This window comes from Mus pahari, chromosome 22 (genome assembly GCF_900095145.1).
Source record: "Mus pahari chromosome 22, PAHARI_EIJ_v1.1, whole genome shotgun sequence".
In the NCBI taxonomy this organism is placed as follows: domain Eukaryota; kingdom Metazoa; phylum Chordata; class Mammalia; order Rodentia; family Muridae; genus Mus; species Mus pahari.
In genome coordinates, this window is record NC_034611.1 from 43,032,279 (window position 1) to 43,044,731 (window position 12,453).

Genomic DNA, 12,453 nt, shown 5'->3' on the forward strand with positions numbered 1-12,453 from the left:
TATCTTTTAGATATTTTCTTATTTACATTTCAAATGTTATCCCCTTTCCTGGTTTCCCCTCTGAAAACACCCTATGCCCTCTTCTCCACCCCTGCTCACCAACCCACCCACTCCTGCTTCCTGAATCTTTTAGCTCTTAGCAATGAACAGTGAGAAAGGCTCCAAAATATGCTAACACGTGCCTTGTCAAGTTTCTTTCCTCCTTTGTGCTTTACATGACATGTCAAAACAAATGGGACCAGACAGTACAGAACAAACCAGACTAGATAAGCATGATGTTAAATTTTGAACTAAGGCCATATTATAATTTTATCACTATAATACTATGGGCTGTATATATGACAATGATGTTTGTCAGAGATACAAAAATAAGTTGGTAAGTTACCTACTGTGAGTCAATGACAAAGTGTATATCATGAAGCACTTAATACTGGAGTATTTGGAAATGCTCCATGCTCTTAAGCAAAGTAAAGAAACATATTACTCTTACTCAAGGAAATTGACTAAACCATGTTAATTTCAGAGAAAGCTCTACAATTTCAAGTAAAAATAATGTATAACTTACTATCCAAGCAGCTATAAACATGTTCACAATCTCTGAGGATGTAGGAAGTTCCTGCACACTGCCTGGGTTGTGAACATACACCAGGCTTGGTCGTCACATTTGAATTTATATCTGAAAACATTTGCAACAATTTAAAACGCAGATTCCCAAGTCACCCATAATTTCTGAATCCATCAGTGGAGAATTCATATCTATGTTTCCAATAAGCTCCCATGTGACAAGATCTAGTGGTAAGGGACACTGCCTGGAAAGTTACTGTCTTTGAGATTTAAAAGACCTAAAGATCAGTGGATTGACATTTTAAAATTATTTTTCTTTTGAAATAATAAGTCACTTCAGTGGTAGTGAAAACCACTAGAAAATTAAATATAGACAAAAGGGGGTTTGGTATTGCTAATATAAATGTTTATGAAGAATGTTTAGCATTTATTTTCTTGGTTCAAGTATTAATAGGGATATCATTATATACCTATACAAACTAGGTTTACTAAAAGGAATGTTATCTACCTGCTCTCTAGTGTGTAGAAGAGAGCAGGATCTAAAAAAGAGAAGAGGGTGAGAATAGACTTGTGAACTTGTAATGGTATTGCATTCTTTCTACACCATATAATGTCTCAGGACATACTGTGAAAGTAACCTGTAGGACCCCATGGATTCCTCTTTGGGTTCTTATTTTAAATCTGTGCAAACTCTGTGTATATCTTGTCCTTTACCTGTCTTGGACAACTATTTCCTGTGTTTCTAAATGAAACAAATCAGGACCATACAAAACAAGACCGAGAAAGATCCACTATTCTTCCAAATAAATCTTAGAATTTTGGAAAACAAGATAGGATTACGTGTTAGTGCTCACCTAATCCCTGTTACACTTGCTACAGCACAGAATTCGTGTGTTACTTTCCTGAGTTAACAGAAAAAGAGGAGGGTAAAGATATTCTCAGACTTAAACGATAACTAAAACCAAATGTGTAACATGGCTATTTGAAACTTGCCTTTGGTCTCGACTGTGGTGGATTTTACATCTTGTGTCTTCACCTGTCCGCACAATGTCTTGAAAAGCCTGCTAACTCTTGGCTAATATTCCTGGCTTTCTTTAAATTCTCAGATTCTCTCTTCATCTATTTGGGGACAAATCTCCAGAGAAGAAAGAAAACTTGTTTGTCGGTGCCTTGAAATTGCTTACAGGACCCAGCTTTGGAACCCCTTTCTAAAAGATCATTTTTTTCTTACAGTAAACAAAAGAGCCAACTAAACCAGCCCTATTATCTTGGATGTAAAAAGAAGCAGTGATTAACCTTTTCTTCTTGTGTATTTATGATAGCTTTTCCTTTATAGTAAGTTATACACTTGAGTGAAACATTATAGAGCATGCTCATTACATTTTCAAAGGACACAAAGTTGGTAGGATCAGTTCATAAAAATATGATTGAACCAAAGTGCAAGTTTAATTTTCTGGGCTGAAACTGTGCTATAAAAAAGGAGTATCATATAAAGGGAAGTGAAAACTAGACAAATGTAAGGTTTCTTCTGTGACAAGATGGCTAGGGGTCTGTGTACTACTTTCTTTCCACTCTTCCCATCATCCATGGGTAATGCATAGTTAGCTAGGTAATCGTTTACTTGTCCCATTATGTAGGTCTTCGTGTGGTGTCTTGACCCTGTCTAGCTCCCTAACTCCTTCCCCCAACTCTTCTACAAGACTCCCCAAGCCTAATGTTTGGCTGTGGGTTTTTGGATCTGTCTCCATCAGCTGCTGAGTGAAGCCTCTGAGATGATAGTTCTGCTAGAACCCTTACACATATGTAGCAGATGAGCAGCCTGGTCTTCCTGTGGGTCCCATAACAACTGGAGCAAAGGGATGTCTCTGACATGGAATCTGCTTCCTGCCTTTCCCCTGGCTGGGCTGCCTTGATATACCTCAGTTGGAGAAGATATAACTAGACCTGCTTCAAGCTGATGTTCCAGAGTGGGGAGGTACCAAAGTGGGGCTTCCCATTCTCTGAGGCGAAGGGAAGAAAAAGATGAAGGAAGTGTGTGAGACTAGAAGGAGGAAAGGGAGGACAGCTGCAGGATGTAAATCCAATAAATTAATAAAAAGAAAGAAAGAAAAATAAAATGAAATGAAAGAAATAAACGGGTGGTGGTGGTGGGAGAAAACATCTCACAGACTTGTTCACAGGTCAGTGTGGTGATGAATTTTTTTCAACTGTGGTTCCACTTCATAAATGATCTGTGTCTCTCTCAGTCACCTGCTGGTAGGGCCTTTCAGAGGACAGCCATGGTAGGCTCCGGTCTGTAAGCCGACCATAGCCTCAGTAATAGTGTCAGTGTTATTTTTATACCTTATCAGCAGAGGCTGAACACCATTTCCAAAAGATATAAAAGCCCAACTGTTATTTTTACCAGTTCTGTTTGAAAATAATTGTAATTATAACTATAATGACATGATCAACATTACAGAAATCATATAAAATAGAGCTGTAGAGAAGGGATCTATAACCATAAAATCAATCAAATAATTAAAGCATTAAACTATATACTTAAAAGACAACTTCTGGAAAAACTGTTTTTATAGATTTGATCATCATATTAAGGAATATGCTGACCAATTAAAATAAATCTATTTAAAAACAGAGCACATGGAAACATTATTGGCCAAAATCCAAGAAACCAACTCACACATAAGGAATGACCTCAAGGAGGAGATAAGAGATATTAGCCTAAGAAATAGTACTTGGATAGTACAAAACTATTGTGATGTTTGAAAGGGTGTTATTTAATGGTGATGTATGTTCCAAAGCTAATACTCATTTATATTATTAAGCATCACATAAGGTATTATTCCATTCTGTTTTCTTAGACATGATGCAGTTACTTAATCAGCACTTGGTTAATCTTTTAAGACTTCTTTCCCTCCTCCTCCTCCTCTTCCTCCTCTTCCTCTTCCTCTTCCTCCTCTTCCTCCTCCTCCTCTTCTTCCTTCCCCTCCTCCTCCTCTTTCTCCTTCTCCTCGTCCTCTTCTTCCTTCTCCTCCTCCTCCTCCTCCTCCTCCTCTTCCTCCTCCTCCTCTTCCTTTTCAGGCTTCCTAAATTTTCATTATTTAACACCTTTATGATGACAGTATTCACTTCCACTCTATTATTTTTATTTCCTTTTCAAATGTTCCCATTTCTTACTATTTATTTATTTATTTATTTACTTACTTACTTTTATTTGATTTTTTTTTACAGTCCTTCCATTGTCCCCTTCCTGGTCTCTCCCCAGTTCCGCATCTCCTGACTCCAAGAGGATGTCTGTTGACACTTGCCCCCATTCCCCCCCCCCCATCAGACCTTCCCACTCCCTGGGGCCTCAAGTCTCTCAAGGGTTGGGCACATCTTCTCTCACTGAGGCCAGACCAGGCAGTCCTCTGTTCTATGTGTTCGGGGCCTCATATCAGCTAGTGTATGCTGCCTGGTTGGTGGCTCGGTGTTTGAGAGATCTCAGAGTCCAAGTTAGTTGAGACTGCTGGTCTTATAATTCCTAAGATCATGAAATTGTACAATCACTGCAAGTTACAGCAATCATACATTGTACACACACACACACACACACACACACACACACACACACACACACACACAATATATGAATCTGTTTGACAATGATGATGCTCATTATGGGACATCTCTTACTACACATTGTATATGCTGGCTCTGTTTATAAGCACATATGCCAATCTCAAGGACCACCATTACAATCATTACAGCCTCTCTTTGTATTGACATCATCTCTAAGAATTAAGGCTCATGTAAATATACTGTCTTTCTAATCATTAAATGACCATGCAATCAGATAGCAAATGGGTAATATTTTTTTAGAAATTGTTGAGAACAACAATACATAAAACGTGTTTGTATGAGCACATATACATGTACATATATACAAGGGTAAATATATTCATACATTTGGATATTATTTTGAAGGTTATATAAAAGATGTTACAAAACAGAAAACTAGGGCCAATATATTTAGAAACATATTTCAGCATATGTCAACAAACACTCCACCTATTTTTTGTCCCACATCTATATACCATCTCTATTTATTCATCCCCATGTGTAGGTAAGTCAAAACAAATTTTAAAATAGAACAAAATTACAACAAATCAAAATTTAACAATAGCAAAATTAAGCAATGAGTTAGTTTTCAAATTTAAGGGAATCCATTGTGAGACCACGTTGAGAGAAACACATGCGCAGGACTTTGAGTAGAACAGCTTCAGTGGGTATACAGCATCATGATATGCTCTAGTAGAGACTCCAGAGCCGAACAGTACTTACCAAATGCTTCAATACAGAGATTTCCTTATTGCTTCCCTTAGGCTTCCCTTAAGGATGTGAGGATACATATCTTCTTACAATGTGAGATATCTAAGCCATGGTGAATAGCCAGACATGCAGCTATACTGGCAGAACTATTTCTCATTGCCAGCAAGGTGAGGCTAATGTGCTTAATGATTTCACATCTGGACTTGGTGGTTCCACCATGCGTCTGTATGATAATTATGACACTCATTATGGGACACATCTATCATTTATTATATATGCAGGCCCAGATAGCAAACCCATATGCCAATCCCATGGTTCAACATTATAGCCTTCCTTTATACTGACATCATTTCCAAGAACCACATCATATAATATGTCACGCCATCTGCTGTGAGTTATTGTGAATGAGTAATGTTGCTCTATGATAAACTTCCAGGTCACTGACACACTAGGGTCTGCAGTCAATCTGAAAATAGCCATGCCTATGAATCATTTGTTCAAAAACCCATATTCGGAAATCATTTCCTGGCAATACAATTTTTAAAAAGACATGAAAATCCCTTTATTTAGTATCATGCTACAAATGACAATGAGATAGATATATAAGGATTAAAGCTAATTTTAAAATATATTATAGGTAAAGGTTTTCTTTATAAATATGGTATAACCTAGCTCTTCAAATACAACCTTTACTAACATGACTTGTTGTATCATTTTATTTTGTTTTACTAAACATACAATTTATATAAGTGATATCAACCTATAATGTAAATTTAATAAGCTTTACTTATTTTATTTAAATCAGATTGTATTTCTGTATTTTAACAAAATTACATAAGATTTTATTGATGTAAATTATTAAACAAATCTTTGTTTTTATCCTTTAATGTTATAGTTTTCTATTTTAAAAGTAACTGACTACCTCTGAAGGTCAGAAATACTGTCTTGAAACATATGTAAAGTCTGCTATCAATTAGAATGTGACTTCATATTTTACTTGTAGGCTTTCAGAGTGCCAACCTAATGTGTATAATATGTTTCTAATTTCAGAAGTTCCGATTTCTTATGAATATATCTCAATTTTCCCTGTACATTGATATTTTATGATTTTTCATATACATTTTCAAAAAATCCATGAAATCCAAGAAATTTAATCCCCAGGACTTAATTTTTTAAGAAAAGAACTTCTCAGAATATCAGTCAATATATTTATGTAATTCAAATATGACACCATTTTCCATAGTTTATGCTTTTTAATTTTATATAAATGTATATAACAATAAAGTATCCCTTAAAATTTTCCTGCTAAAGAATGCTTTCTATATTCTAATGAATCTGTAAAATATTTAGCAGATAGGAATTAAATCTCATTGGACTTTTTGTTTGTTTGTTTTTGAGACAGGGTTTCTCTGTGTTTTCTACCTTACAGAATTTTTCATGTCGTCACCCCATGGTTTTGACAAACAGTAAAGGCAGGGAGAGAAGAAAATGTTTGTGAAAGCACGTACAAAGTAAAGATTACCGACTGATATTTTGAGATAACTGTGCTTATGTGGTCTACTTATGGTTTCTTCACCTGAGTTTAAGCCCAACATATGCACTCACTGATAAGCGGATATTAGCCCAGAAACTTAGAATACCCAAGATACATTTTGCAAAACACAAGAAAAACCAAGAAGGATGACCATCGTGTGGATACTTCATTCCTCCTTAGAATAAGGAACAAAATACCCATGAAAGGATATAGGTACAGACACAAAATTTAGAGCTAAGAAGAAAGGATGGACTATCCAGACACTACCCAGTCCGGGAATCCATCCCATCATCAGCCACCAAACCCAGATACTAATGCACATGCCAGCAAGATTCTGCTGAAGGGACCATGATATTGCTGCCTCTTGTGAGGCTATGCCAGTGCCTGGCAAACAGAGAAGTGGATGCTCACAGTCAGCTATTGGATTGGACACAGNGCCCCCAATGGAGGAGCTAGAGAAAGAACCCAAGGAGCTGTAGGGGCCTGCAACCCTGTAGGTGCAACAACAATATGAACTAACCAGTACCCCCTGAGCTNNNGTCTNTAGCTGCATATGTAGCAGAAGATGGCCTANTCNGCCATCANTGGGAAGAGAGGCCCCTTGNTCTTGTAAACTTTATATGACCCAGCACAGGGGAAGGCCAGGGCCAAGTAGTGGGAGTGGGTGGGTAGGGGAGCAGGGGCAGGGGGNGGGGGTAAAGGGAACTTTTGGGATAGCATTTGAAATGTAAATGAAGAATAATAAATAAAAGAAAAAAGAAAAAAAAAAGTAGCATGGCTCATCGGCTCTTTTAAATCAGAAGGGATGCATTATACCTGGAAACATCAGTCACTTGGACAGTCAGTCAAGTAGAGTTCAGTCCTTTCTGACTTTTGTCTCCTGTAAAGCCTGACTGCTTAGCAAAGTGGAAGGTATGCTAATGGACAAGAAAAGTTAAAGTACCAGAAAAACAGCAGAGAAGAAACACAAAGGGAGACCAGCAGGCAACCTTGTTTAACTGTACTAAGACAAGAGTAGGTGGAGGACTCTATACTCTAAATGGAGAGAACTAATATCTTCAAGAAGTACAATTAGCCAAGAAAATGTCAAGGACTCATGGGGCCCAAAGAAACCTGCATACCTTCATTAAAGGGTTCAGTCTCCATGCCAGCAGACTGGTGAATGTGCAGAAACTATAAAGAAAGAATCAAGGATGTTTCAATAAATGTACACACAGATGAGTCCAGTTCTTACATCTAGAAGTATCTGTAGCTCTGAAAGATTGGAATCTTGTGATTTTTGTAATAAATCTACACATCTGACTAAAGGCTCAAAACTTAAAAATGGCTTATGTTAGTATTTTTATAGCTTGTAGGATCACAAATTCAGAATACAAATTGATCACCCTACAAAGACTCTAATTTAATATAATGAGACTTCCTTGCATGGAATTACCTAATAGATAAATAAGTTACATATACCTGTTTTCCATAACACCTTACAATGATCTTTTTAAATATAATAATCATTAATGTAAATATGATTAAGCTGTTCCTGCTTAAGGCTTTCTCATGACTGAAGAGAAACCAAACTTTTGAGATAACTTTCCTTAAAATCTGTGCTCTAACTTCCAGGTAATTCTATCTGACTCCTTCACACTCTCAAATACCTAAGTTCTCAGATACCTTGCCCTTGCTGGAGGCATAAGCTACTTGTCACAGGAAGAACCTCCACTTACTTCCTATCCTATACAGCAAGACTGCCATATCCGTCGCTGCCTTCTTATCCCTCTGCATTAAACTTAGATCCCAGCCCCGATAGCCTTGCTCGGAAGAGCTCAGAGGAATTTATGTGGGTCTTCCCCCTCTTATCCATTTTTCCTGGTATTTATTTCTATCACAGTTTCCAAGGCCATGCTTTGCAAAGAATAGGGCTTGGTAGATATGTATTCAACATGTTAATATGTTTAAGCAACTATGAACTCAGCACACACTATGTCCAGGTGGAATCAGAATTGTTTTGCCTATGTGATGTTATGTGGTCTTATTTTGGACAGAGAAAACAAGACATATGCCCACTGGAACAGAGAAAGTGAATTTTCTTTCTATGTTGATACGTGGCACAATGAACTGAAAGAACATGAGGGATAGGGGCTGCAGAGTGAAAAGCAGGTTGGAAGGGATGAGGGAGGATGGTATAGAGAGAAATTAGAAGGAAAGGTACAATTTTACATTCCTGTGATTAAGGAAAATTCAGATCTGGCAAATTTAGGACAAGACATCAGAATTTAGACATAGGACAGACCTAGATCATTAATTACTTTCCTACAAAGTACTGTTAATGTTTTATAGAAGCCTTTAGGCTTGGTCAGTGACCTGTGAGATGTGTCTTAGCGATATTACACTGCTGTTTATCTTTGTAGGTTATTTTAGATTGAAAACACTCCTGTTATAGAATTACAAGCATTTAAATGTTTTCCACCTGAGCCATGTGCTTCGCAAGAAGAATCTAGATTGTTCAATAAATCTGCATAGGAAGGGGGGGAAAACAATCTGGAATTTCATTTTTCATGATTAATTAGATATCTAGTGACTCAGATTAAACTCACTGTAGCAAATAAACTGCCAAAATATCCCCAGATATACACTCTATTGTGTGGATGTCAGATCCTTTTCAGTTAGTTTGTAAATTGACTCTCAAATGGGTAACAACATCATTCTGTGTTAAACGACAGTTTTGAGTATGTGAAAACCCTAAACAGCATCTAATAGAAAGAGTGAATAACCATGTCTTGCTTAATTTGCAGTTATTTCTCAGTTCCCGAAAGACAGCTCAGTGTCTCTCTGCTCTCTAGAAGCATGTTTCACAATGCCATCAAGAGCATCACTGCCTCCACCTGGGCAGTTTGGTCCACTCAGGATGCCATTGAGTTTCTAGACTGGATCCTTCTGTAAAGGTGTGCTGCTCCAATACGGGTTTGTTCTTAACATGTCTCTGTTTAAAGACACCCTGTTTTGTGAGTGTCCTTATAGTTCATAGGGGCCATCAGAGGTAGGACATAGGATAAAATGTTCTCCTGCCCATTTGCTAAAACTCCAAGATCAGGTGGAAGGTACAAAGCTTGAATCAGGCAGTAAGCAAGTACAGCGCTGATGAATAATTTCAAAAACACAAGAAGTTTCTGGAAAACAATACTTAACACATGATGCCAATACAGTTCCAATGGGTGCTTTAAAACCAGACAAAGGAAAGCTAAAGGTATGTCGAATTTTCACAGGGAAGCGTGAGACAGTTACCCTATTCTTTGCCTGGAGTCTAGTGACCTTTGCCTGGTTTAGTCATTGATACTGTACCTGAGCTCAATATCATGTGCAACTCTGTGTCAGGGATCTTCCACAGTGTGTGTAAAGACCCTGCATTTGAGTTACACCATGGAACAACAACAACAACAAAAACAGGGTCCACTCAAGATTCCTTGCACACCTTGCTCAATAAACAATTGGAAAGTCTTACAGACTGATCATCCAGCTACTTCTTAGTGCAATGATGCTATTTTCACTGCTATCTCTTTACTCTGGAGCCTAACAACCATTAAGATTATATTATTCTGCCAGACAGTTTCTTTGCCTTTAGTTACTTTTTTTCTCATAATTTTTATCCCCATAAAACTATCAAAGGAGATTTCTAAGACATAATCCTTAATACATTATTGTCCTGATATGTGGAGTTCTATGACTTTCAAACTCAGAACTTCTTTTGTAGTTTAATGTTTTCGAGGACCAATTACCTCTCACATACTGAATTTCTAAACTACCTACCAAATAGAAAGCACTCTTAATTAACTCACCAAACAGTCATTTCTAACCATCTTTGTTGATATTATCATTTTTTAGTACCTCTCATTTGAAACCTTGAGATAATAACAGGAAAAAAATAACAGAGAATTTTTATATGGTATAGAATTCTGATGAAGATATAGAGTATATCTGCCCCTAGACAGCAATAAATTTGCTATCATTTAATGACATTTTATGTTGGTTCTGGGATTATGGGAAGACATGTACAACAATGCAATAGTTTTTATTACCTAATGAACAGACATGAGCATAGGAAAAGATTCAGCTATCTGAAAACACCAATTCTGATTAAGTTGTTGAACTTTGTTATTAAAGCTTGGTTTTATTATTCTTTGAATAATTTTATAGCACACATGCCTTCAATTCCTGTTATACTGCTTCAGTTGGTAATAAATGCTGTCTTTCAAGAGACCACCATCCTTCAGTAAAACAGAACCCAAAGGCAGTATGCCCAGACAGTGGCAGTCATTAGCAAATAGATGAGCTAATAAGTCTCTTAGAAAGAGCCTTCAAATGACTAATGTGAGCAAGAGAGAATCTATCAGATAAATGTCTATGTTTGTGACCCTTCTGTAATTGACTTTGATGTCAAGGGCTTAAATTTGCACCATTCTGTCACAAGCTATATACAATTTCATAATGAATATGATAAAAAGTTAAATATTCCCCTTTAAAGAAATAGTTTTTATTTGTTTGTTTGTTTGTTTTCGACACAGGGTCTCTCTGTGTAACCCTGACTTTCCTGGAACTCATTCTGTAGGACCAGGCTGGCCTCGAACTCAGAAATCCCCCTTCCTTTCTTCCCAAGTGCTGGAATAAAAGGCATGCACCACCACTGCCCGGCAAGAAATAGAGAGTTAAATAACTTAATTATTTAGATTTTTTTCATTTGTAGCTGGCATTCTAACATGCATTTTAGCCTTCTGAAACTTTACACTTTGTAACAAACTGCTAAAAATTAAGACAACCAAAGTGTGACAATAACAGTTCAATTTATTTTGAATCCATTTTGAAGTTAACAGAATAATATTTGTATATCTTAATCTAAAATTGCTTCAATTTTCCCTATGGTTGTACATTGGGTGATTCAATTTCAGATTAATTCAGATTGCTTTGGTAATACAGCTATTGTCTGCTGAATGAATCCATCATGATAACAATGCTGTCCATTTAAAGTGAAATGTTCTGTTTTCTACAATCTCAGCCTTGATTGGTTTTGATTTTGCTAAAGAATTAAGCTGCTGGTTTATACCTAATTTCTCTAAAAGAAGAATAATCATTAATATTGATTTTTATTTTTATTCAAACGTAGATACAAAAATACAAATGAAAGTAATTATATATTAGTGACATAAAAATTCTTGAGAAACATTCAGAAAAAATAGCATTAAACCAAATAATAGGATGTTGTATGTAATGAGGTATTTTATTTTCTCAATTGTTCCTATAGTTTTATGGTATTAAGGCCATGGCACTCACCTAGCCTGAAAGCACAACACTGATTTTAAAGACCTGAGTAATCATAAGCTACTAAATTATCCTGTGCTAAAAAGAGCTCTTAGTGTAGTGTCATACTACGTGACCTACTTTTACCTGCTTCATTTTGCCCTCTCTCTTTAGTTACAGCTTAGTTAAAAACCCAGAATGAGAAGGTAAGAAAGTAAGAATACAGGTTAATACAAGTTGATAAACTTTGGTGCACAGCAGAACCAGAAACTGCTCTTAAACAGTTTCATGAAAATGGGAAGTTTTAAATTCTTGATATTTTCATGTATGTAGCCATTGTGAGTTAAGATATATTGTGGAGTATACCCATATGCACACAGAAATATAAAATACAATTGTATATTAACAAAGTTGTCTAATAAATACTTATTCTGGAATTGCATAATTATTAACTATAATTCACATTTTTAAAATTGCAAAGCTGCAACCAAGTGTCAATTAGTTTAAAATGCAGTACTTATTCAACTTTCCTAATCACTATAAATCATTTCACTAGCACTCTTTTGAGTATGGCTGCATGGGATTGCCAGTAAATTAATAAATGCTTCTGTTTTTCACTTTGCCTTTGCCTGTCCCTCATATGTATATCTTGAAAATCAGTTTTCAGTCTTACCCCTTTCCCTATTTCCACAGAGAAAAACAGAATGTGAGATTAAAGGTTAGCCAATAAATGATCATTAAGTTAAAGAATGAATGGACAA

The 12,453-nt window shown here is 36.4% G+C and overlaps 1 protein-coding gene across 3 annotated transcripts in view; it reads right to left on the reverse strand.

Moving 5' to 3' along the window:
• Positions 1–12,453, reverse strand: part of Lingo2 (leucine rich repeat and Ig domain containing 2) — a 1,146,745-nt gene that overhangs the window by 909,268 nt on the left and 225,024 nt on the right. The gene's annotated exons all lie outside the window — the stretch shown is intronic.